Source organism: Mauremys reevesii, linkage group 3 (assembly GCF_016161935.1).
Source record: "Mauremys reevesii isolate NIE-2019 linkage group 3, ASM1616193v1, whole genome shotgun sequence".
Taxonomy (NCBI): domain Eukaryota; kingdom Metazoa; phylum Chordata; order Testudines; family Geoemydidae; genus Mauremys; species Mauremys reevesii.
This window is the reverse complement of record NC_052625.1, coordinates 11,370,773-11,398,030: the sequence shown is the minus strand read 5'-3', so window position 1 is coordinate 11,398,030 and position 27,258 is coordinate 11,370,773. Positions and strand designations below refer to the sequence as shown.

Genomic DNA, 27,258 nt, shown 5'->3' with positions numbered 1-27,258 from the left:
TGTTAATATAACCCAGTCATTGGACAACATTCAACGTTTTGAAACAAGGTTCAAGGTTTCGTATACAGAGACCCCAGTACCATCATTAAAAATCTTTTAGTAAAGTGTATCGGGCTGGTTACCCACTTCTGCCCTTTGGGGGCTTAAAACAGCCCAGGAGAGGGCTGTGGCTGGGGCAAGAAGCCTGGGCTGACTGGAGGAAAGCAGGCTCAGCTGTGGCCAGGTCCCAATCAGGCCCAGCTGGTCCCTATAAGAGGCAGTAAGCCAGGAGCCCACTCAGTCTCCCTCTGCCGGTAGAGGGAGAAGGGCCTTGCTGCAGGGAGCTGAGATAGAGTACCTGGGTGGAGCAGGCCTGGAGAAAGGCTGGGGAGCTCTGGCCTGGAAAACCCCAGGCTGTGGCCTAGGATAAAGCCAACAGGTACTGGAGGTTGCACGGGGCAGCCGAGGGGTAGTCAAAGGCAGCAGGTCCAAACCCCTTTGCCTATGATGAGTGGCTGATACTGCAGTCTGCCCCAGTGAATGGGGGCTAGATGGAGACTGGGCAGTAGCCAATACTGAGGCAAAGTGGGGATAGTGGGGTGGGGGTTCCCCTGGGAGGGGGAGACACAGTTAAAGAGGCACTGGGGTCCTGGGAGGGACACGGGGGCCAGTAGCTGGAAGGTGGATCACTGGCCTGCAGAGGGTGCTCTGGGCTGGATTGATCTAATTCCCAGGATAACCAGCAGGAGGTGCCGCAGGGGTGAGTCCACACGTCTACATAAAGATACAGAAAAAGAAGGGGAAACAGTTAAAGCATTTGAAATGTGAAATGTTAAAATGAATACCTTATTTAATAACATCATTTAGTTTCTATCCCTTTAGCTGGAGGGAGGCTTTTGAGGCTGGGGGAATCTTTTAGATGGTAATAACTAGTCTCTTTCATAAAATCATAGAAATGTAGGGCTGGAAAAACCTCAAAGTCTTCAAGTCCAGCCCCCTGTGCTGTGGCAGGACAAAAGAAACCTAAACCACCCCTGACAGATGTTTGTCCAATTTGTTCTTTAAAATCTCCAGTGATGGGGATTTCCCAACCACCCTTGGGAGCCTGTTCAAGAGCTTAACTACCTTTACACTTAAAAGTTTTCCCCTAATATCTAACCTAAAACTTCTCTGCTGCAGACTAAGCCCATTATGTCTTTTCCTACCTTCAGTGCACATGGAGAATAATTGATCACCATCCTCTTTGTAACAGTCCTTAACCCCTTCAGTCTTTTTTTCTCAACTAAATATGCCTAGTTTGTTGTTGGTTGGTTGTTTTGGGGGTTGGGCCATTAACCTTTCCTCATAGATCAGGTTTTATAAGCCTTTTATCACTTTTTGTTGCTCTCCTGTGGATTCTCTCCGGTTTGTCCACATCATTCCCAAAGTGTGACACCCGGAATTGGACACAGTACTTCAGCTGAAACCTCAGCGGTGCGGAGCGGAGCAGGACAATTACCTCCTGTGTCTTACATACAACACTTCTGTTAGCACACCCCAGAATATTAGCCTTTTTTGCAACTGTGTCACATTGTTGACTCAAATTCAATTTGTGATCCACTATAGCCTTCAGATTCTATTCAGCAATACTGCCACCTGACCAGCTATTCCCCATTTTCGAGTTTGTGTATTTGATATTTTCCTTCCTAAGGGAAGTGCTTTGCACTTATCTTTACTGAATTTCATCTTTCTTAATTCGGACCAATTCTCCAATTTGTCAAGGTCATTTTGGATTCTAATCCTGTCCTCCAAAGTGTCCTAGCTTGGTGTCATCTGCAAACTTTATAAGCACATGCTTCACTCCATTATCCAAGTCCATTAGTGAAAATATTGAATGGTGCTGGACCCAGCATTGACCCTCGTGGAGCCGCATTAGATCCACCCTCCCGCTCTGGCCAATGGAGCACATGGCTCTCCCCTAAGGAGGAAGGGGCAGTTGACATGCTCCTTCTGCATAGCAGGGACCTCTAGTAGGTGTGCTGTCTTTCAGAGGTACAATGCTCCCTTGTGCTTCCAATGGGACTACACCATCCCCAACATAACCCTCTGTCTTAAAGGCTCAGTAGACAGCAGGATGTCGCATTGTTGGGCACAGAAATACTTTCCTACATAGGTTGCTTTCAATGATGAGCTGTAGGGGAAGGATCTATGTTTATTCATAGAGCAGTTACTGGAGGCCTGCAAACCTAGCTGGCCACAAGGTGCTGGCTTATCTGCTTTAGCCTGGATTAAACTATAGCTCTATATACATTAAGTACTAATGTTCCTTTCCTATGTAAAAACTGACAGTAGTTTCCACACATTTGTAATGCAGTTGTGAATGAGAGGCGGTGGTGTATGCAAGTGTGAATGGGATGAGAGGTGGTCCATCAGGCAATCTCTGTATCTAAATGCTGTCCGTGGAATGAAAAAGTTTGGGAACTCTTGAGAGAGAGATATATGAAAACATACTTGGAGGTGGCTGATTAGGGCATTGTGCTCACAAAAGCAAGTTTTTGCTGTTGACTATGGAGGTAAAATAATTCCACCTCTGCTCAAAGCCAGTGAAATGCAAGGGAAGTTGATTGTACTGACAGGACAAAGATTATTACTTTGAAGTTTCACAGTTCATAGAAGGTGCAAGATTGGCAACCCTTAGAGAATCAAGCGTTCTATTCAACTAGAGCACAGCTCCTGCAGGCTCCTGTCAATGTGCCTCGGTGCCAACCTGAAGACACCATTTCTGTGGCTCAAAGGTTTGATCCGTCTCCATTTAAAAAATGAAAAATCTTGCTGAGGGTGCCAATTAGTGCTGATGGCTTTGTCCACTAGGGACTGGACTGATAACATAATATCATTTCATCCACACCACTGAACAGCTGCCATCTGTCAGACGGTAGCAACTTTAAGTCCCTAGTTTAATTAGGCAGGCCATACGAGAATTTGAAGAGCAATGAGCTTTTGTGTCAGTTGATAACAGCAAATTTTAAGTACATCAGAAGCAGGGCACCTGCAAAACAATCTGCGGAGCCACTGGACGATCAAGGTGCTAAAGGGGCTCTCAAGGAAGATAGGGCCATTGCGGAGAAGCAAAATGAATTCTTTGCATCAGTCTTTATTGCAGAAAATGGGAGGGAAATCCCACACCTGAGTCGTTCTTTTTGGATGACAAATCTGAGAAACTGTCCCAGGTTGAGGTATCAGTAGAGGAGGCTTTGGAACACATTATAAATTAAACAGTAATAAGTCAGGACCAGATAGTATTAACCAGAGAGCTCTGAAGGAACTGAAATATAAAATTGCAGAACTACTTACTGTGGTCTGGCATATGACCTATTGCTTAAATCAACCTCTATGCTAGATGACTGGATGTTAGTTAATGGAATGCCAATTTTTAAGAGCGGCTCCAGAGGCCATCCTGGCAGTTGCAGGCTGGTAAGCCTAACTCCAGTACCAGTAGAAAAACTGGGACTGTTCAGCTTAGAAAAGAGACAACTATGGTAGAGATTTATTTATATAATCAGGAATGGTGTGGAGAAAGTGAACAGGGAAGTGTTATTTTACTCCTTCACATAACACAAGAACCAGCGGTCCTTCAGTGAAATTAATATGCAGCAGGTTTAAAACAAACAAAGGAAATACTTTTTCTCACATAGTCAACCTGTGGATGTTGTGAAGGCCAAAAGTATAACTGGGTTCAAAACAAATTGGCTACATTCATGGAGGATAGGTCCAACAGTGGCTATTAGCCAAGATGTTTAGGGACTCAACCCTGTGCTCTACGGTTCCTAAATCTCTAATTACCAGAAGCTGGGACTGGACAAAAGGGAGTAGATCACTTAATAATTGCCCTGTTATGCTCATTCCCTCTAAAACATCTGACACTGGCCATTGTCAGGAGACAGGACACTGCACTAGATGGGCCATTGGTCTGACCCAGTATGGCCATTCTTATGTTCCTCACCAAGTTGGGCTAGATTTGAATCAGCAATTTATAGGTGGAAGGATCTGTATCCCATTTGCTATCTAGTTTCCCATGGATTATTTTTAAGAGAGTCCATTATGGTCCTCCCTGTTAAGATTTAGGCTTTCTAGAGTATTTTTAGATGGCAGATTATTGCTTGTTAGAAAATCTTTTGATGGTGCAGCAGCAGCTTCACAGTTTACTGCCTGCAGAAACATAAGAAAAAAAACATATCCGTTCAAGGGTGGTGCCTTATGACTGGAGAATAGCTAATGTCATACCTATATTTAAGAAAGTGGAGTGGTGGTTGATTTGGGCAGGTATGCACCTGTTAGTGTGACTGCAATCGCCTTCAAGGCTTTAATTATTCTTTCCTTCAAAATTTGTTTTAAAGACATGGAGGTAAATGGAAAATGGTATGAGACACAATGGGGGTTTACTAAAGTTAGATCATGTCATCTCACTTGATATCCTTCTCTGATAAGATAATCGTTTTTTTTAAGACATCAGAAATACAGTAGATCTAATCTATCTGGACTTCAGCGAAGCCCTTGATACAGTACTACATGGGGAATTATTAAAGTTGGATAAGATGGGGATTCATACAAGAATTTTAAGGTGGGTAAGGAACTGGTTAAAGGAGAGAAGACATTGTGCTGCAAAGGAAATTATCGGGCTGGAGGGAGGTTACTAGTGGAGTTCCTCTAGGATCAGCCTGGGGACTGATCTTACTTAATGTTTTTATTAATGAGCTTGACAAAACTAGGCGGGTGCTAATGAAGTTTGCTGGTGCCACAAAGTTGGGACACACAGTCAATACAGCAGAGGATTGGAATGTTACACAGAAAGAACTGGATGACCTAGGCAACAGGAGTAACAGAAATGGGCTGTACAATGTACAAGGTATGTACGGTGGGACTAATTAGAACTTCTGCTATAAACTGGGGGCTTATGACTTGAAAATGACAAGAGGTGTATGACTTGATCACAGAATGACTATGACCACCAATATGATGCAGTTGCAAAAAAGGCAAATGTGATCCTCGGGCCATGCATTTCCAGTAGAGTGGGAGGCGTTAAAGCCATTGTAGAAAGCAATGCTAAAGTCTCATCTGGAATTCTGTGTACAATTCTGGTCATCCTCATTCAAGAAAGATGAATTCAAATGGGAACAGGTGCAAAGAAGGCCTACTAGGATTATCAGGGGATGGAGGGCCTATTTTATGAGAGGAGACTAAATAGCATAGCAAAATGGAGGCTGAGAAGGGATATGATTGTTCTTCTCTATGCATTGGGGAGTAATCACCAGGGATGGAGAAGAGCTTGTTAAGCAAAAGGACAATGTTGGCAGAAGAACAAATGGATATAAACTGGCCATGAGTAAATAGGCTGGAAATTAGAAAAATGTTTCCAGAGGGGTGATGCTTCCCAATAGAAATAGTGGGGGCAAGCAACCTAATTAGTTTTAAGCTAGGACTTGCTAAATTTGTAGGTGGGGCTGAGCTTGGTGGCACAAGGGTCCCTTCTGGCCCTGTGTCTTAACTCCTAAATCTCATGCTTCAATGCTTCAGCCAGTCTCCTGAGGGGGTCAAGAAGAAACTTTTCCTACAATGTATTTTTTTCCTTTTTTGTTGTCTCCTTTCTCTGAAGCATCGGAGAAGGCCCTGGCTGGAGATAAGCCACCAGGTAGAGGGGCTGGTGATCTAAAGCAGTACAGAGAATTCTTTCTGAGATGTTTGGCTAGGGGTTCTTGCTCACCTGCTCAGGGTCAAATGGATTACCATTTTGGGGGTTAGGAAGGAATTTCCCCCGTTGTCAGATTGGCAGGGACCTTGGGTTTTGTTTTGTTTTTTCTGTTTGTTTTTGTTTTTCACCTTCTGCAGGAAGGGTCCTGGGTTACTTAATAGAATCACCTGAGTATATCTCACTTAATCAATTCGCTGCCATTGCAGGGGCTTTGGGCACTGGTGCATCTCAGCAGTTCAGTCTCCAGAGAGCGGTAATAGTTTTGTTTAATTCTGGTTATTGGGCTCAGCGTTGGGGTAATTGGGTGGTATTTAGTGTCCTGTGATGTATAAGAGGTCAAAGTAGGTGCCCTGGTCTTTCTTTCTGGCCTTAAACTGTGTGTGTGTGTGTGTGTGAGAGAGACATTTTCATTCTAAATACAGTTACAAAGCTCAGTTTCAAAGACAATAAAGTTCTTGGAACTCTAAAATAGCTAACAGAAAGATTTAATAATAATGAGGGTGAGCCTATAAATGACACTTGTTTCTCAACAATGCTGTGCTACCAACAGGGAAAAACAACTGGCTATACTATATTTATTCCAATCCCAACTCACGTAAAATAATTAAATTTGTATTTATTAGGTCCGGTAGCAGTCACAAAAATACCAGTGTTTCTTCTTTCTCAACATATGTCATGATAAAGGCCTTTTGGCCATAATGGTGACATTTTTGTGAGTGACTTCTCTTAGGGTTTGTCTATACTAAAAAGTTTTGTTGCTTTAACTATGCCAGTATAGTTAAGCAGCAAACCTTCCCCTAGTGTGGATGCAGTTATACTGGTTTAAAGGTGCTTATACCAAAGGGCGGGTAAACAAAATAAACTATACTACTCTAAGGCCTGGTCTACACTTCGGGGGGGATCGATCTAAGTTACACAACTTCAGTTATGTGAATAATGTAGCTGAACTCGACATACTTAGATTGACTTACCGTGGTGTCTTCACCGCGGTGAGTTGATTGCTGCCGCTCCCCCATCGAATCTGCCTGCGCCTCTCGCTGCGCTGGAGTACAGGAGTCGATGGGAGAGTGCTCAGGGATCAATTTATCGCGTCTAGACTAGATGCGATAAATCGATCCCCGCTGGATCGATCACTGCCCACCGATGCGGCGGGTAGTGTAGACAGACCCTAAGGCATTAGGGCTTGTACCAGTATAACTATACTGGTAAAATACAACTCCCCTAACCAACATAGTTATACCAGTATAACCCTTCTAGTATAGACCAGGGCTTAGGCCCTGATTCAGCAAAGTACTTAACCACATGCCTTACTTTAGGGCCAGATCTACCCTATAGAGCTGTGTTGCTCAGGGGTGTGATTTGTGACTGACCTAGTTGTGCCCCTTGTGCAGACAGTTATACTGGTAAAACTGCACTTTTGCTGGTAGAGCTTATTTCACACAGAGGGCTGGAATAAACTATATCAGCAAAAGTGTCATTTTGCCAGCGTAAGCTGCAACCACACTAGGAGGCATAATTTACCAGTATGGCTATGCCACAAAGTGGCCCTAGTGCAGATGTGGCCTAAGAATGTGTATAGTCTTGTTGAGGTCAATGGGCTCAGTATTTATTTGTACTACTCTAGCACCTAGCAGCCCTACTCAAGAACCAGGGCCCTATAATGCTAGGTGTTGTACAGGCACAGAAGAGAACAATAGATCCCTGCCCTAAAGATCATGTGCTTTAAGTTAGGGATATGCTTTAAACACCATATTGAATCGGGGGGCCATAATAAATGCCAGTTTAATTAGTCTGAATAAACCAGTCTATTGGGGTACAGTATAACATAAGATTTGAAATCTTTGGGAAAAGAGCTGGCAACACTTTTCATCAATTTCCTTATCCCCATCAAGAAGTGACTGTCCTCAAATGCTGGTTTATAAAACAGAATTTGACATGTTAAAGATAACCACATCGTATCTTTTAATCTGTCTTCTCAGCCTTTCTCTTCATTAACTATCCTGGCTGCATTGCATTTTCTGGGCTGTTCAGAGAGAAAACAGAACAGTTTGCCAATACGCTCCTTATTTTGGGTTATTTTCAAGTCTCTATGAAAGCCCATGCTTTCTTCTCTGGCCAGCGTTCGTTATTTACGGAAGCGGTTCCAATTTTCATTCAGTATGAAACAAAATTAATCTACTGCCTCAAAACCACTACAAGTATCTATATTGTTCAAGCACATTGTTTTGCTCACAAAAAGGAATTCTTTGGGCCCACAGAGTCACTGAGTCTCCTTCTCCCCAACAATGACTTTTAAGCATTGACCTTTTTTGTTTTGGCCGGTTTGTTATTTTGGATTATATGTTCCTTCAGATTGTTCCACGTTTCCACCCATAACGCTACAGAAAGCCTGCTGCAGACACTGTGCTGTGTAGCCAGGTTGCTTTGGATTTCTACATGTAATCATAGAAAGAGTAAAATCACAAGCAGCCTTTGTTTGTTTATTAGACTATATTGCTAGACAAATGTCAATTGATTATAGTATTTATGGATGATCAAATCTTTCTCCCATGCTGCAGTTTCCAGTTGCCCTGCTTATGCCCAATCTGCAAATAATATAAATACTAATATAAACAAAAACAGAGGGCCAGATTTGCGAACAGCTCTCAGCACAGTGGGTGCCGGCCATAAGTGTCACAATGGAAGTTTCTGGGTGCTGAGCACTGATGGAAATCTGACCCTTATTTATGTTCCTAAATGGGAGCTGAGCTCTTTTGAAAAGCTAGCTCACTGTATATAAATATTTGTCATCAAAGCTGTGTGTCTTTCCATGAACAGTGTTCCTCTTTAATCTTAGAAACATTTCAGAATGATTCAATTTTCTCAGAAGTACCTAAAGAGGAAATGAACCACTTTTATCACTATCTGCTAATGAATCTTCATTAGAAGCAGAGAAACTTGAGATGTTTAGGTTCCAATGTAGGGTTTGCAGTTGATCAAAAATTCTGATATACGCCCTGAGGGCCACCATCTCTCATCCACTAGAGAGATACGGAAACAAAGTCCAGTTGTTCCTGCACAGGTGAACTGTGAAGAAGGAGACTGTCCAGATCCTTTTGTCCCTCCATCCTACTCAAGTGCGCGCGCACACACACACTGGACGCAAGTCATAAGCAAAGCTGGTTGAAAAGTAGGGAAAGAACTGAATTTTGAAGTTCAATGACCAACTGGTCATTGAACTTCAAAATTCAGTTCTTTCCCTACTTTTCAACCAGCTCTGCTTAACACACACACACACTTTTTTTTTCTTTTTCCCATTTGGTAACTTTACCAAACTTCTCTAACTTTGAAATATTGACAAAGCATTAAAAGGAAAAATGAAACTTGATTTTAATGCTGTGAAGATTTGTACTTATTATATGATTCATTATGTTAGGGTGCCTAGAGCTTTGGATAGGTGTCCATTTTGAATCTAAATAAATCAATCCTGTAATTCTGCCATTGTTATGTTTCCTGAGATGAGGAAGTTTTGAAGAGTTGGAGTGGGAAAAGGATTAGTGAAACAAGGAAAAAAGGAGGAAAAAACTCCCCAAATCTAAATATCTATTGCAGCTAGTGACAAAATGGGGGGTGGGGGGAGGAATGGAAAAAAGGCAGAAGGGGGGAAAAATCAGAAATTTCAAAATTGTTTCTATTTTCAATATTGAAACTAAATGAGTGTTTCCTTTCAAACCAAAATTAACACTTTTGTTTTGCTGCCAGCTTTCCCAATGACAAATCAAACCCCTTAATCAAGACATTTTCCAGGCAAAAATGATTTTTTTGGATAAGATCCTATTTCTTGCCTGGGAAATTTTTCAGTCACAGAATGTCCAACCAACTCTAGTCAATAGCCTTTAGGGAGCTAGGCAGTAAAATGGCAAAGATTGTTACGAAGATGATGATCATCTGTTCTGCAAATGAAGTAATTGGCTTGGTTTGCCGCAAGGAAGATGTAGGTTAGAGATCAGGAAAAGCATTGTAACTATAAGGATAGTTACAGGTTATCTCTGGAAGTTTTAGAAACCCCATCATTGGGGGTTTTTGAGAACAGGTTGGGCAAACTGATGTAAGGGATTCTCTAGGTATATGTGATCCTGCCTCAGTGTAAGGGGGATTGGATTAGATGACCTCTTGAGGTCTCTTCTAGTCCTATGTTTCTATGATTAAAATATTTCCTCTCCCCAGAGAAATTCAGCATGGAAGAGCACATTTGCTCCTATAATGTAAGTTCTAAATTGTTGTTTTTGTTTTGTATTATAATAGCATCTAGCAGCCCTAAGTAAGATCAGAGCCCATTGGTTTAGGTACTGTACAGACTTCTAGTTGGAAATAGTCCTTGCACCAAAGAGTTGGCAATCTAAATAGACAAGATCCATAGAGGATGGGAGGGGACACAGAAGCACAGCGAGGAGAAATGACTTGACCAAGGTCAGTGTCAGAGCTGGAAATAAACTGAGTCTCCGGAGTCCCAATCCAGCATCTGCTCCTTTGGACCATGCTCATTTTCAAACAGGCATGAAAGTCAATGGAAGACGTACACCCTGTGCTGCTTAACTAACATGGGCAGTGAGCGAACCTAAAAGGTTCCATGGCACATGTACTCCCCTGTGCACCTGGCAAGACCCACGAGCTGATGTGGAAAGGGGCAATAGCTAAACGTCTCCTTGTCTTGCCAACCCATCCTTAGGGAAGCCACAGGGGTATTTAAGGGAGCAGTTGCTGTGCTCAGGGAGCCCAAGAACTGTGATTATTCCCAGCACTGACCACAGGGGCACAAACCCAGGAGAGGTTTCTTATATGCTCCTCTTTTCTTATGTATCCACAGATCAGTCGGACACTATCAGTAGATGTATGGAAAGTAGCTGTATTTATGAAAACAATTTGCAATACCCATTTTCTACCTTAAAATATTTTGAATACATATTGAGATAGGAGTCACTGGGTGGCATTGTTACATATATTCATAAAAGTTCTTTTTCTTAGTGTGTAAGCCCTGCTCATTATTTGAGGACATGCTGCATTATTAGTTTTGTGGTGATGTTTCGTGGGGAGCTGTTGCAACAAGTAGGAAAGTTTGCTCTACCTTAATCTCCCTCTAATGAAAGTCAATTCTTGGGACAGAATTGCTCCATGGGAGCTGGGCATTGGTGTTTTGGCTGAAATTGCTGACGGAGATGGCTAGCCTGCCTGCTGTGTGACCACTTCTGTTCAGAGACTGGTGAATATACTGTAAATAGAGCAAAGAGTCCTGTGGCACCTTATAGACTAACAGAAGTATTGGAGCATGAGCTTTCATGGGTGAATACCCACTTTGTCGGATGCATATAGTGTAAATAGAAGAAGTTACAATAAGAAAATACCCAGACTCCGTCACTGATTTCTCCTCTGATCGAAACTGACCAGCGAAGCCTTGAAATGTGCTACAACTTGGCAGAGGGATGACATATCTAGTGAGTGCCTTGAAAACATTTTTATTTTACCTTTTTCACCTGTAGGTAAGACACTAGGGGGTCTAGCAAGTAGTTCTCATCATAAGTATGGGGAATAACTGTTCAAATTTATAATATTGTATAGAGGAGTGAAAAGGTGGGTGAATACCTCGAAACTGCTCTGTAGCCTGTAAGTATTTGCTAGGTAAGACATGGGTATAATATAAAGCCATAATGTAATGAGCATTCAAGGCATAAGGCCTCAAAGCCTTCACATAAGCAGCTAACCAGGAGTAACCGTAGATGATAAGCTATCACAAGATAGAATGGTGTAATGACTAAACTGCTGGCAGATAACCACAAGATGCTAGTTTATAACAACTTGAGATATTCTAAGTTAGGAACATCAGCAGATGTCTGACCACAAGAGTGCCAGGGTAACTAATTGACATACATGCTAATAATCTTCAGGTAAAAGTCCTAATAACCTATGGGAGAAGGGCAACCCAACATTAGTAGGCAGGGGAAAGTCAGATAAGGAAAAGGGGATGAAATATTGGCTTAATATGAACGGGGCATAGCGGTGTCAGGGTAACACATTATAAAAGATGTATCCCAATCTGTGTGCCTTGGGAGCTGTAACTCTGAGGAGATGCCAGGATGATGACCATTGGTGGTGATAATGGTGAGGCTGAATAATACTTTGTGGCCTTTTGCGAGGGATGGTGTGAGGAGGCTCAGATGCGCATTCTGTATTCTCTCTCCTTGCTTGATTGGCGTGTCTGTAACTTTGCTAACTGTGCCAATAAAACTATTACAAATACAGAAGGGTTTTCCTAAGTGAGTGTTGCAACCGTGCACATTGAGGTTCCCAAATGAACAGTAATTTTAATAATATTGGGCCTGATCTTGGGACAAGAACCTATCAAAGCTCAGTGTGTTAACTGGGAATTCTTAAGTAATTAATACACAATCCATAGATCAGGCAACAGCTCCTCATTTACTATTAGAGTGATCAGACAACAAATGTGAAAAATCAGGATGAGGTGGGAGGTAATAGGAGCCTATATAAGAGAGAGACCCCAAAATCAGGACTGTCCCTATAAAATCGGGACATCTGGTTACCCTATTTACTATACATATTTTATATACAGATGTAAAATTGTTTGAAGGGGTGTGCATGCATACGTATAATTTAAAATATATATTATAGAAAATGTTTATTGTATCTTATATTTATATTAATTTTCTGAAAATAAAAGAGCTTTACATCACAAGCAATCTGATATGAAAAATAAGCTCTATAAATGCATGTATGACACGTAACATTGTTCATGTGAGGCAAAGTATTTTTGTTTAAAAAACAAATTAGAAAAGACTCTAAACTATCTGAATAGCAAGAACTACTGTTTGAAACCATAAATATTTCCCCTTTTCTCCTTCAATTACTTCTGCTTTTCACCAGTTCTCAACACACCTTGTCACACTTTCATCAATTCCTTTCCCCATTATACATTCTATTCCTTCCTTTAATAAGGGGCAGATTGATTTGTACTGTTCCACCTTCAGTTGCCTTATTGATGCAACTGTTCCCTGGTGGAAGAACTGTTACTGAGTAACCCTGTAGCTGAGAAGCATCATTACCAGGATGAATTACCTCTTTATGTCAGTGCCCGAGGAGCTCAGTTACACAAAGGGATTGGATGCAGCTTTATGCAGTATTGGTGATATTTTGGTGTTGATTTTTGGAGTTGGAAGAGAATTGGGCCAGTCCCCCAAGGGCTACGCTGATTTACACTAGCTGAGGATCCAGCCCTTTATACAAATTTAGAGAAATATTTTGATGGCTAAAGCTAGACTGTCAAATGAACAAAATGTAATGTCAGTCAATAGACCGCTTTTTTTTTTAATCCTGTGTTTTTTTAAGTGACTGTCTTTTAAACATGAAAGACAGTTACATGGCTAGGTGATAACCTAGGCAATCCTAGAAATGTGTTTTTTCACTAGCTTGTGGACATGCTTAGCAGTACCCATGTTCACCATCTCTCCAATATTGCTCCTGATCATCCAGTCCTCTCTGTTGGCTCACTGTGAGAAGAAAACAACGAGAAATGAAGTCTCCAAACTATTGTGGAAGATTAGAGGGTGACCTGGAGGGCACATTCCTCCAACAGGTCACTGGATCCTTGTGCTTTAAGATTGCTTAGTCAGTTCTGATGTTGCTGTTACCTACCTGCAATGTCCATTTCTCCTTTTCCCAGTGGACCAACAGAGATGACAGGATGATCCACCTCAAGCCCAAACATCTACACCACAATTCAACAGCCTCTTAGCACAAGCCTTATTTTTAGTATTCCAGGGCTTCCCCCCAGTATTTGTAACTGATTATTTCAGTATCTTTGGCTCTTTTCTTCCCGTTTCAAATAAGTGCTTGGTAAACTGGGCACAAGCTCAAAAGAGCACTGGCTGCTTTTCATATGGCTCTTGGCTTTGTTGTGATATCTCCCCTGTGATAGCTTCTGCTGCACTCTGAGGTCAAAGGGATTTTGGACCTAGCTGGTCTTTGGTCAGCTGCCTGCTCTGGGTAGCTGGACTCTGCAGTATTCACCTCCACCCAGATGACTCATTGTGCAGGGTGGCACTGTCAGAGGCTATAAGCTTTGTCCTCAGTGCATCCTGATAGACTCGGTTGTGTTCCTCTCAGTGTGGCAGCAGGATCATAAGGACTTGGTTTGCATCAAGCTCTGTGAAGCATAGAAGTCAATGTACAGCCCACATCTACAGCGATGTCAACGTGAAGAGGCCGAGAACATCTCCAAGCATGGCATGCTGAGGCTTGTGCTCAGAGCACAGGCCTTGTTAAGGAGCCATGGGTTACAGCCCCTCTTTCCCAGTAGTAGCTGGGATGAGGTATCATTTTTCTCAGAGCAGGGTCTCTTGGTACGCCTTTCACAACATTGTTCCTTGGAGTCTCTGGTCTCTGCTTCTCTGCCGCCTTCCAGAACGCTTTAATTAATTGTGGTGGGGTTGGGGGGGTGGTTTAGTTGACCAAGTAGCCCCACATTTGCTTGCTCTTTTATGCTGTAGGACTGGCCCCAGAGCAGGCAGAGGAGGGAGGGGAGAATGCAAGGGCCAGGTGCACCACCCAATCCCTGGCTGAAAAAATGCCGCTTGATATAGCTAAGGATCTGGCTAACTGTCCATATTTCATAGATTCCAAGGCCAGAAGGGACCATTGTGATCATCTAGTCTGAATTCCTGTAGAGCACAGGCCATAGAACTTCCCTAAAATAATTCCTAGAGCAGATCTTTTAGAAAAAACATCCGGTCCTGATTTCAAAATTGTCAGTGATGGAGAACCTCCAGGGCCATTGCCAATCTTCCCTGGAGGAAAATTCCTTCCCGACCCCAAATATGGCGGTCAGCTGAACCCCGAGCATGCGGGCAAGACTCTCCAGCCAAACCCTCTGTTAGAAAAGGTTATATCATACCATTGACCCATTGTACTATTTACCAGTGTGGCACTTTAATTGACCTATTGACTAAGCCCGTTATCCTATCATACCATCCTCCATAAACTTATCTAGCTTAATCTTAAAGTCATGGAGGTCCTTCGCCTCACTGTTTCCCTCGGTAGGCTGTTCCAGTATTGCACTCCCCTGATGGTTAGAAACCTTCGTCTAATTTCAAGCCTGAATTTCCTGACTGACAGTTTATATCCGTTTGTCCTCGTGTCCACATTAGCACTGAGCTGAAATAATTCTTCTCCTTCCCTGGTATTTATCCCTCTGATATATTTAAAGATGTGTACATTCATATTTAGTCATATTAAAATGCATATTGTTTGCTTGTGCCCAGTTTACCAAGCAATCCAGATCTATTATGCCAACACTATTACCTTTACCATCAATGTCCCCTTTCTTCCATTTCTTATCTTTTAATTATTTTTTTAATAGCTGCCTATAGAGATCCTATTGTACAAGTACAACAGTGGCATTTTCTGAGACACGCAGCAAAGCACAGTGCTTATCTGAGATTAGATTCTCTCCTTTTATCTCTCTAATGGGTTCCTATCAGGTCTTATAGTGGGAATACTTCGTTGCTCTGTTCCAGAGTGCGACAGCGTCACAGCCAATAGCTGTGATGATGAATGAAGTGTAAATAAATCTATGCTTCACATAACACATCACACCCATAATGCATTATCCAATAACATGGTCACAGCCAAAGGAAAGGCATGCTTTAGTTTAGACACACAAACTGGCATTTAATAGAGTTCAAAAGTGACGAAAGATTTGGGGGCTCTCTGTTTTTGGAAGTCTGACTCCAGGCACCTAAAGAACTGGGAACAGAAAATAATTAGAGGTTTCCTACAAAAATCTGATGGAAAAATTGGAAAGCGGATCTGATGAACATTTCCCAAATTTCCCCTATGAAACTTGCCGCATAACTACTTCTGGATGTTTATTGACAGTCATTTATAAAGGGTGAGCTCTTCTGAGTGCGACACAGGCCAGCAAAGAAGATAACCATAGTGCACAGATACTGGGAAAAGGAAAAAGAACGGGGCTGCAAAGACTGGGTTGGTTATCAATTTTGTGGTCTTATCATCATTGGCATAAAATCTGAGCATCCCACAGTGACTTACGAGGTAATATCAAACTACACGAAGCAAAAAAGATCCCCGATGATTTGGGTGAAGAGCAACTGATGGCTGTCGTGCCTTTCATCAAAGGGGTAGTTAATCTTTGTAGAGCGCTTTGAAGAACCAGAGAGCCGTATGCAGCGAGTGCTAAGTATTATTATCGCAAAGCACTTTATAAACACTTAATATTACCTACTGCAGACTGAATTAAGATCTCCATTTTACAATTGACTAAACTGTGAGGGCACAGAGATGGTAAGTGACTGGTCTGAGGTCACAGAATGTGCGAATCACAGAATTTGAGTCCCTGTTATGGCCATGCTCTAGCCATTCTTTCAGGCATCTATAGTTACTGTATATACTCATTCATAAGCCGAATATCTTTGGTAAAAAAGTGACGCATCAAAGAGCGGGGGTCGGCTTATAAATGGGTCTACACCAAAATGTGATTATTTTAAACTCTATGGAATCATTGAATCGAATATCTAATACATTGTCGTTTTGTTTATCTGGAGCATCTGCAGGCATGGAGCCCCTCAGCCCTGTGGCCCTGGTTCGCTGTTCCCAGCCAATGGGAGCTGAGGGGCTCTGTCTGCAGATGCTCCAAGTAAACAAAATGTCTCAACCCACTAGCGGCTTACCCTGATGGACTGGGAGCCAAAGTTTTTGAACCCCTGAAATATAGGATCAGCTTATGAAAGGATCACACTTTTTGCTATTTTTACCGATCCATTTTGAGGGGTCGGCTTATAAACAAATGGGCTAATTAACGAGTATATATGTTAGTTTACTCTGGATCTATTGTGCATACAGCTCATTACCTTTGTGGACCAGTACTCTATCTTGCATATTTAGTTTACACCCTCTGAGAGCTCACTGGGTAGTCCTTGTGTAACACCAACAAACCCCAGTCCTCCGTGGGCAGGATCGAACTGGGGATGTTTGGAGCTTAGGGCATGAGCCTTTACCACGTGAGCTAAAAGCCAATGGGCTGTTAGCTCAAGCTGTAGAGCAGACTCACTTAGAGTTAAGTGGTGGTGGTGCCTCTAGATCGGACAGAACACCATATCCAGAAGGTGTGCATGGGTTACAGTTGCAGAAATCAGTTTTACTTTTAACTAGGAAGAAATCCCCACAGGCTTTCCAAAGCAGACAGCTTGCAATCTTTGTATCTGAAAAATCACTGCTCGAAACCTTTGAGCATCCACTAATTGACAAATGGCCCTGGTGGTCCCCTCGAGCCATCCGAACAGGCCTGGAGATTTTGACATGAGAAAACCCCCATGGACAGAAACATAACTAGAGAAATTAAAAACCTCAACGCTTGATTTTTCAGCTATCATTTCTTTAAAGGCAAATTTCTATTAAAAAAATTTTTTTCACCCACTAAGTTTCACACCTTGAAAGCCTTAAATAAGAGCAGCTTTTGACTTTAGTTTGGAGGCACAATTTCTCTGGGATGAAAGGAAATGTATAATGATGAGAGCATGAGTCTGGTCTGCCATTCCAGGCCTGTCATTGACTCATTTGTGGCCTTGTGTATGTCACTTTAACCTCTCTGGACCAGATTTCTGGAGTGTTCAGGACTCCCATTCGGGCAAGACCTCAACTCTCATTTTAGACACCTAAATTAGAGCCAGAGCTTCAAAACCGCTCTGAACCCAGCAGTTCCTGCTGTTAATCTTATGCCAGATTTTCAAAAGAACTCATTTCCCAGTAAGACACCTGACAGGAGTGGCCCAATTTTCAGAAATGGTCAATCAGCGCTTAGCAACTCCTATGGAACTAAGGGCACTGAGCACTTGTGACAATCTGTCCCCTTCATGTTGCAGCCCAGGTGACCGGGGAGCTAAGTTCATAGGTGGCTAAATGGCAGCTGAATAGAGCTGGCTGAATTCTTATATTTTCTTTCAAATTTCAGGTCAATCAAAATTGTTCATGAATTCTACTCGAATTAGCTAAATAGCTTCAGCCTCCCCAAATTGAAATATTTCACTGTGACATTTTTAAAACAAAAGTTTTCACTTTTCATTATGAAAATTTCACTTTGAAAATTAGCTAGATTGAATTTAAAACAAAAAAAAAAAGTTTCCACTTCAGGGTTTTTGGGGGTTTTTTTAGTTTTTTTTTAGTGAGAAACTAAAATGTCTGGAGTGATCCAAACTGATTTTTTTTTTTAAATTTGAACCGAAAAATCAATTATCCACCTAGCTCTAGTGCTGATTCCTTTTAAAAATCTGGACCCATGGGCCTCGGTTCACCTGCCTGTAAAAGAGATGCAATAAGAAATACCTCCCTCAAACAGCTGTTATGAGGCTTCAGTAGTGAATGTTTGTAGAGTGTGCAGTGAAAAAGTCCTGTAAAAGTTAAGGGTTATTACTGCATATTTAGGGGGTGAAGCAGTGAAGAAACAAAGACCTTTTCCCCTCCTTGCAGACTCAATCTTACCAGCTTGAGGCCCCAGTACTGTTGTGTGATGGCACTCAGGGACTTGTTAGGACAGAAAATTGAAGGAACTAAACATTTTCATAGAACTACACTCTGGATGTTCTTCTGGCTAAGCAATGGCTTCTGGTCCTCCTCCATGCATTTCAGCCAACACCCCCCCTTCACAGCGAAAAGTCTGAAATGGAAACGAGAGAGTTCTGACAACTGGCTAATGGAAGTGCTCATGCAGGGGCTTTCACTTGCGAGCAGTACAGTGGGAAATAATTGATCTAAATTGCCTCAAACATTCATGGCTACTGGTCCTGCCACCCATGAGCTCTTCTTAGGTCCATTTATGCAGAAAAAGTGGCAAATCCATTAATACAAAAAAAAAAAGCTTTTATCTAGATACAGGATAAAAAAACTGAATGATGAAAAGCAGATATGCCAGGTTGTTTTGGGTTTTTTTGCTATGATGAGGAACATTCAAGTGTTAAAATATTTGCTCACTATTACCCATTTAGAGATTTAAAATAGTTAATCTCACCACCTTCTACCAAAGCAAACAACAAAATGTGTTTTCAAATAATACATCTTCCTTGCATCACACTGCGCAGGGTCCCAGTGAAAAATCTCATCTGAAATTTCAGGGCAGACTAAATCACAGGGTGTTGTAAAAATGGCTCAACATTATTATTAATCTTTATTAACTCTAGAATGTATAGAGTACATATTCCTGCGCTCGTTGGGCAAACTTTAAGTCTAGTGAAATGGCAAAGCAATGTGATTTCTTCTACGACCCTTTTTCACCTGAGTAGCCCTATTTGCATTCATTATAAAGGAAAATGCAAAATCACCTCATGTGCTGAAATGTCGAATTCTCAGTCTTGCTCTGGTTACTGCACTACCGCTGCAACACAGCATAACTTTAAAGCTGCCCTGCCGGGGACTGTCTTTTTGTTCTGTGTTTGTACCGTGCCTAGCACAATGGTTCATGATGGGGGCTCATAGGTGCTACAGCAGTACAAATTATTAATAATAATAATAATAATAAAGGAGCTATGACATTCTGGGGCAGAATCCAGACCAGTGGGGCAGCTGTGTCACCCCTGCCCTGCAACCCACCCCAAGAGCCACTGGAGTGTATTGGCAGAGGGTATGTTTACATTGCAATAAAAACCCCTTGGTACCAGTGTCGGCGCCTAGCTCAGCTGACTCATGCTTGTAGGGGACAGGCTGCAAAGCTATAAAATTGCAAAGTAGACATTGGGGCTGGGACCGGGCTCTGAGACCCCATGATGGGAGTGGGGCTCAGACTCCCAGCTCCAGCCCAGGCCTGAGCATCTACACTACAATTTTATTACCTTGCAGCCTGAGCCCTGCAAGCTCAAGTCAGCTGACCCAGGCCAGCCAGTGCCATGCAGTGGGTATTTTGTTACCGTGTAGACATGTGGTAAATGAGTGGAGTCCACAAGGTATGGTGTGAATGTTCTGTGCTTAACTCAGAAGCAGAACAGGGGCCAAGGGGCAGAAACTGAGAATTTGTGGTTTCCATGTTCTTTGTTCCTTAGTGCACTAAACCCATCCTCATGATCCCCTGCTGTCTCCTAAGCCACCACGAGTGCAGCAGATGACAGGCATGTCAGGAGTGGTGACAGCATGAGATCCTGCAAGTGCTTTCCTGAAAAACACTGATTTCTTTAACACCGGCCAATGGAGCTGTTTTCCCTGCTTTCAGGAGAGCAGAGCAAAGTAACAGTGCCACCTGCTGGCTAGAAAATGTAGTTGACCACAACTTACATTTAAAAAAAAAAACACACACACAAAAAAAAACTGAGTACTTGTGGCACCTTAGAGACTAACAAATTTATTTGAGCATAAGCTTTCGTGGGCTAAAGCCCACCCACGAAAGCTTATGCTCAAATAAATTTGTTAGTCTCTAAGGTGCCACAAGTACTCCTCGTTCTTTTTGCTGATGCAGACTAACACGGCTACCCCTCTGAAACCTGACAACTTACATTGGCATTTCAAGGGAAACGAGTGCTGTAGTTTTCAATCTACAAGCTCCACCCATTCACAGATTTTAAGGCCAGAATGGGAAAGTAGGTCATCTAGTCTGACCTCCTGCATGTCACAGGTCATTCAATTTCACTCAGTTACCCCTGTACTAAGTGTGATTGACTAAAACTTAACTCCAGACAGACACATCCCCAAAAAGCTTCTGACACCTGCAGGGAGAACGTCAACAGCATCCGACAGTATCGAGAAACAATTCAGCCTACATGGTACATACGTCCAGGATTTCTCTTCTCTCCCAATTTGTTATTGGCGCTGACACATATATATATAAACATTGAAGCTGTCTCTTTAAAGAGTTCAGATTCTCCCACATCTTATTTCCCACCTGAAATGATAACTTTTATGGTTCACTGATGCTGTGGAAACAATGTCTCTCAACTAGACAAATGCAAATTCTGTAAAATAAGGGAGTCAAAGCATAAGCAGATTCTCACTCTTAATTAGAGTCTGTATTTACAGTCATGCATCTGACAAAGTGGGTATTCACCCACGAAAGCTCAAGCTCCAATACTTCTGTTAGTCTATAAGGTGCCACAGGACTCTTTGTTGTATTTACAGATGATATTAAGTATTTTGGATCGTGTGAGACATTTATGCAGAGTTTTACAAATGCAGGAACCGATCCTGTAAATTTGCTCCTCTGAGTAGTGTCGTTTTGATCCATAGAATTAATCCTCACAGTAGTGGGACTACTTGCATAAGTAAGGGATTGCAGGCCCAGGCCCATTGGTAAGGTCCATTAAAGTACAATCCTTGCCACAAAGAGTTTAGGCTCTAATTATCCCATTTCAAGTTAAAACAGAGCTTGTGGCATCTGTATAGAACCCCTGTCCCATCAGATGCGCTTCTGGGCTGCCCCTAGGCATCACATGTGGCTCCGTTGCTCTGTTGGCATCAATCCCAGGTACAGTTGTGCCAATACTGATTTTTCCCATCAGCGGCTGAGCTGAAAAAAAATGGGTTTCGGTTGAACGAAACCTTTCGAGCAGCCTGAAGCGAAAGGTTTCATTTCATTTTCAGGGTTTTTAACCTTTTTATATATAAATGTATAAAATTTCAGTAAAATTTGAAACAAAGTATTAATTTAAAAAAAAAAAAGGCTTCACCCCACATATTTCAGTCAGCTCTAATCCTCAATCTATGGCAGTGGCCCCCAAACTTTTTACCTTGTGCCCTGCCTCCCCCCTCTCTGTGCCTCCCCGGCCCCCAGAGACACAGCCAGAAGCAGGGCCGTGGCTCCGGCAGGGGAGGCCACAGACAAGGATAAGGGGGCCACGGCTGGGGTCACATCTGGTGGCAGGTGTGGGGCTGACAGCCAGGACCCCAGGCACGAGTCCGGCAGCCAGGGCCCCATATGCAGGGCCGGGGCAGAACCCCGGGTGCAGGGCTGGGAACAGAGTCCCGGGCGCAGGGCCAGAAGCAAAGCCCCGGGCACGGCTGCTGGGAGCAGAGTCCCAGGCGTGGGGCTGGCAGCTGGCGCTGGGGAGAGCCAGGAGCGGAGCAGGGTGGAGCTCCCTCCATGTGGCCCCATAGGGGCTGGGCCAGGCCCAGCTGCATCCCCCCCAACATTTCTTAGCACCCCTATAGGGGGATGCACCCAGCAGATTGGGGACCTCTGGCCTATGGTTTTGATTCCCGCTCTGCTCAGTGGCAGAAAGCAGAGAGACCATCATCACACCAAGATCTGATTTTTGTGCAAATGTGCTCGTTATTATTAAATGAGGAACGAGAGAGGTAGAAATGATGGCAAGTAGAAGCAGAATTGTTTCAAAATAGCATGTTTTTCAAAGATTTCCAGGAAGCAACAGATTATGCTGCCAAGGCGTCGAGCAACACACAGTGATGCTGAACTTTCCCTGCAGAAAATGGAAACCACAGATGCGTTGCACTTTGCAGGTGCATGCCTTTGTGTTGGGTTCAGTTTTCCTATGGAATGAAATTACTCTGTGGGAGATCGTATCTGACTGACAATCCAATGCTGTAGTTGTCTGCTAACAGGTGGTGTCACTGTATTTATAATTGACATTTCTGTGCATGCAGGGCATGTTTTGCTGTAGAAGAGACGTTTAACTTCAATGAGTTGGTACCTTTGGTAAAATAAAATATCAATAGTCAGTTTATCTCAGTGAGGAACTTTACAGTTTCCGTATTCATGTCTGAAAAGTGATCCTTGAAGTGTAAAGGCCTAATAATTTCTTTGATGGGTTCTTCCCCCTGCTTTTATCCATGAATAATATTTGCTTTCCTAACACATAAAACATGTAATTAGAGTTGCATAGAAAATATGTTGTTTTTACCAAAGGCTGCTGAACAGGGGAACTTCTTCAGAAACCCGCAGCAGCTAAAGAGCCTGCAGTGTGCCGGGAGCCCTCAGTTCCTGTTGGTACTTGCCTGCTGAGCACCCTGCCGGAGCAGTCAGCACTAGATATGGCAACGCCAAAGTGTTTCATGATTTCATGTTGGTTTTGCCATGTTATTTCAGCTTTACAAAAGCACTTTTTTTTTAATCAATGTTTTGTTTTGACATTTTTGAAACAACAAAAAATGATTTTTTAAAGTTAAAAATGGCCTTTGCTTCAAAATGTCCTTTAATATTGATTCAAATAAATCAAAACCATTTAGAAATGGTCATGTGATGGGTTGTACCTGGCCCTTCGATGCCCCCTGCTGGAGGCCCTGCGGTATACCACCTCACCCCAGGAAGGAGCTGCAGAGGTGGGTCCTCTAGGCCTGCCTAGGGAGGCTGAATCACAGCAGCCAATCAGAGCCCAGCAGGCTCAGATAAAAGGAGCTGCTTGGGCTGAGCTGCTCAGTTCCTGGCTGGGGCCAAAGGGGCAAGGGAAGGATGCTCTCCTCTGGAGCATGATGGGCTGCAGTAGCTAAATCTGGGAGCTGGAGTAGTGGGTGGGACCAGGTTCTCCCCCCGCTACCAGCTAGTGCTGGATTGGCCTATGCCTTGGAAAGGGGACACAGCGAGTTTAAAAGCCCAGGAAAAAGGGCTCAGAGACAGAACTGAAGTTCCTGGTGAGGGTAGACCAACAGTCCGATAGGACTGTTTACTGAGCCCCAAGAAGGGGATAGGTTTCCTTTAGAAGCCCGAGCAAAGGGCTGGATTTTTGAACCCTCACGAAGGAGGGCCTGACTCCAGTTTGAGCCAGGGATTGGAAGACTTTGTTTGTTTGTTTATTTTGGACTTGAATACCCCAGAAGGGTTCATTCATTTTAGACTGTGTGAGTTGGCCGGAGGGCTAAACCACTGAAGGCCCACCTAGTAAGGTCAACAGCCTACAGGGAGAGGCCTGGGGCAGGAGAGTTTGCAGCATCACCCCTGAGGCACTCACGAGAGGCAAGTGTCCCTGCCACAACTCCAAATAAAATGGAAACATTTCTATTTTGTTGAAATAAAACATTTTGTATGATCCTGTAGCTGGGTGGTCACCCCGCTCATGCCCTGAAGGGCTTAAAACAACCCTGGGAGAGGGCTGGGGTGGGGGAAAAGCTAGGCTGATTGGGGGAAAGCATGCACAGATGGGGCCACAGCTGGCCCTATAAGAGGCCTGAGGGCTAGAGACTGGAAGGCATTCTCTCTCTCTAGCTTTCTGAGAGAGAAGAACCTGGCTGCCTGGGAGCTGGGAAGGGTACCTAGGGTGGAGCAGTGCTGGAGAAGGGCAGAGGGAGCTGGGGAGCTCCAGCCTAGCAAAACCCCAGGCTGCAGGCCTAGTTAAAGGCCTACAAAAAGGTACTGGGGCTGCAGAAGGGCAGCCCAGAGATAGGCAAAGGCAGCAGGTCCTAACCCCCTTGCCAGTGATGAGTGGCCATTACAGACTGCAGTCCGCCCCAAGGAGTGGGGGCTAGATGATGACTGGTAGTAGCCACTGAGGCAAGTTGGCATTTAGAGGGTTGGGGGTTCCCCTGGGAGGGAAGACCCAGAGCGAGAGGGTACTGTGGTTAGTAGAACCCCTAGGCATAGGGCAATGGGGTCTGGGAGAGACACGGGGCCAGCGGCAGGTGAGACCCCAGCCTGAAGAGGGCGCTCTGGGCTGAAAAGAGCCAATTCCCGAGACGGCCAGCAGGAGGCGCCGCGCCGTGAGTCGTTGCCCTGCCGCAGACCCAAATTGCCCGAGAACTCCAAACGTCCATTATGTGACTAGCTCTACTCAGCACCTCTCAGGGTCAGGCTTTGAGTCACCAGGTCATCCAACAGGGCAAGGTGGCATGAGGCGCTCAGCATCCTGAAGTCCTATTAAAGCCAGTGGGAGCTTCTGGCAGGATTTGGCCCACAGTTTGGAGATTTTCTTGGCTGTTGAGACAACGGTCTGAGCCAGCAATCTCTCTGCCCCGAGCCAGACAGCGTTTCCAGCACAGCAGGGTGCTAAATTGTTCCTGGAGTTATCATGTTTGGGACCCATGTTATGGGAATGGTGCAGAAGGCCCTCCCTTTAGTCCTCTCCTCTCCTCTCTTGTCATCTAGTCCCTCAGTGTCTCCTACGTTCCCTCCAATTACCTCTTCCTATCCCTAATTCCCCAGCTTCCTCAACCTCTCCCCAGACATAGATTCACAGATTCTAAGGCCATCCTCCGTCCCCTTCCCCCGTCAGCTCCCAACCCGCCAGCCTTTGCTCCTGCCACTCTTCTCAGTCACAGCCCCAGCTCCCTTATTCCCCCAGCCTCTGTCTCCTCATCTCTCCAGAGCCCCTCAAATTCTCTCTGTGCCTCGGTCCCGCCTTTTCTTGGCTGTTGAGAGGGGACAGGAGGGATGAAAGCTGCTGCTGCAGAGTTGGAGGTAGATACAGATGCTGAATCTCCTCTTCTGCTGGTTCAGCTCCCTCCTGTCCTAGCTGTGTCCTCCCCTTCTCCTTCTTTTGGGCAGAGGAGGATGGGAGAGGTCCAGGCTGGGCGGGAGCTGATTCAGCCCAGAGAGAAATCCCAGCAGCAGTTTCCTACTTTGTCCAACAAGGAGCCGGGAAGTGTCCAGGAAGATGAACTGCAGCTGCTTCCTGACAGCTGAGCAATCAGCTCAACAGGGAGTTTGCCGAGTGCTGCCATGTACATCAGCACCCTCGGAATGGGTGTCCCTTCTTCAGGCCCCTGCCAGCTGAAAGCTGAGGGGTGAGGGCTGGGGGAAAGAGAGTGGAAGCTAGATGTTAAAGGAGACAGGTCCCCTCCATCCCCTTTATAATAACTGAATTTATGTCTGCCACCAAGATGTACTCAGATGAGACCTTACAGGAAAAAGGTCCTAGCAGCTGCAGAACTGTACCTTTGTGCAAGATGGTTTCCATCAGTGCTCAGAACTGAAATCCCCCCGATCGTTGAAGGGTGTTGCAATGGGCCACAGCAGATTCAAAAATGAGCGTGTCTAGCTAGCTAATGTTTTAAGTTGTTGGTGGCAGTCCAGATTCAACATTACCACATTCCTGTGAAATCTTAGGAGAGAAAAGACAAACCTCCTCTGTGATTTCTGTAATAAATCAATGGCAAGAGGGGCAGTAGTGGTTACTATATTTATTTATAACGATCAAGAAAAGAAAAGAAATTGCGCATTATGTATCTAAAACTGTAATTATATGATTGTATTACACACACACCGCAGCCCTTTATGCCACTTGTCTCCTTAGACTGTAAACTCTTTAAGACAAGGGCAGTATCTTTGGTTTTGTTTGTACAGCACCTAGCACACCTAAGCCTGCTTGGGACCTCTCGACGCCATCACTATTATTAATCAGAGTACATTTGTGAATGTGGGTTCCTTAGTTTTTGAATGGGTGACCGCTCGAAAGCTTGAGATCGCTTTGGCTCAACCCCAGTGCGATGCCTATAAATGTCGGAGCTGGATGGTACCTGGCTGAATTTAGGGGAAAATCCTTGGGATTTTGAAAAGCAGTAAAGAACGCCTGGGAAAACTGACCTACATGTGGTCTTAATTATTTCAGTGGATAACCTCCGCGTTACCCTTTAAAAGGTCATCTGATAAACATCAGCACTGGGCTTTTCTCACAAACCCAACACCTATGCTTGCCTCAGGCTACTGTAATACGGCATGGGAAGTTAAATTAGAAGCATATATTTGGTAATAGCACCTCTGAGAGGGCATCTTCAAAAGACTGTGCACCCATTAAAGGATTAGAAGACTAACATACATATCAGCAAATCCACTCTATCCAAAAAGAAACAGAACATGAGACCGAGATCAGCATTTTGTTCTGATTAGTTGCTTTGATCGATGTTAATTTCTTTATTACTTTTTATTGCTGCAAAAATACCATTGGGGAATACTATAAAGATAGCATTGGAAAACACTGTAAAAATACCTTAATGGAGTACTGCTCTCAAGTCTTTGTATCATGGGCCCATTGGCAAACTTTTAAGGATGCATGTAATTGATTACGGTATAAAAGAAACGTTTCTTCTTTGAGGAAGCTGACAGTCATGTTTGAAACTGCCTGTAACACTTGCCCTAGGCTGCATTGAAAAGTAAAATAATTTAACATCAGAATGAGTCCATTAAACATTTCTAGAAATATATTGGTTCATTATTTAAAAAATCAGCCGGATATTAAGACTTGGAATCTAATGCAGAGGTAATAATGAGATATGGCCTTTGTTACAGTAAATACGGACTACTTTTTGGCTACAGCATTTTCCCTGTTAAAGTAAACCCTTCTGAGTTTCTCCTGGGTTTATATTTAGGGTTATTGGCCTGTAGATTACCATTAGAACAGAAATAGGATGGATTGTTTAAGCAATAAGGATGGAGGCAAAGGGCATTTCCTATGGATTAACGACTGGCTGGGAAACTTGAAGGCTCAAGGTGAAAGAAATTCTCTGTATCAAGGTCATTGTTGCTAGGATTTTTTTCTTTAACTGGAAAAAGAAAATCAAATGTTTTATCTATCTACCAACCTGATCTTGTGCCTGAGCCTATATCAATGGAAATCAATGGGAATCAC

The 27,258-nt window shown here is 43.6% G+C and overlaps 1 long non-coding RNA gene across 1 annotated transcript in view; it reads left to right on the top strand.

Moving 5' to 3' along the window:
• Positions 1-289: 289 nt before the first annotated feature.
• Positions 290-27,258, top strand: part of LOC120401692 — a 39,186-nt gene continuing 12,217 nt past the window's right edge. The window contains exon 1 of the long non-coding RNA XR_005596651.1: positions 290-418. This is a non-coding gene — a long non-coding RNA (uncharacterized LOC120401692). The remainder of the gene's footprint in view (positions 419-27,258) is intronic.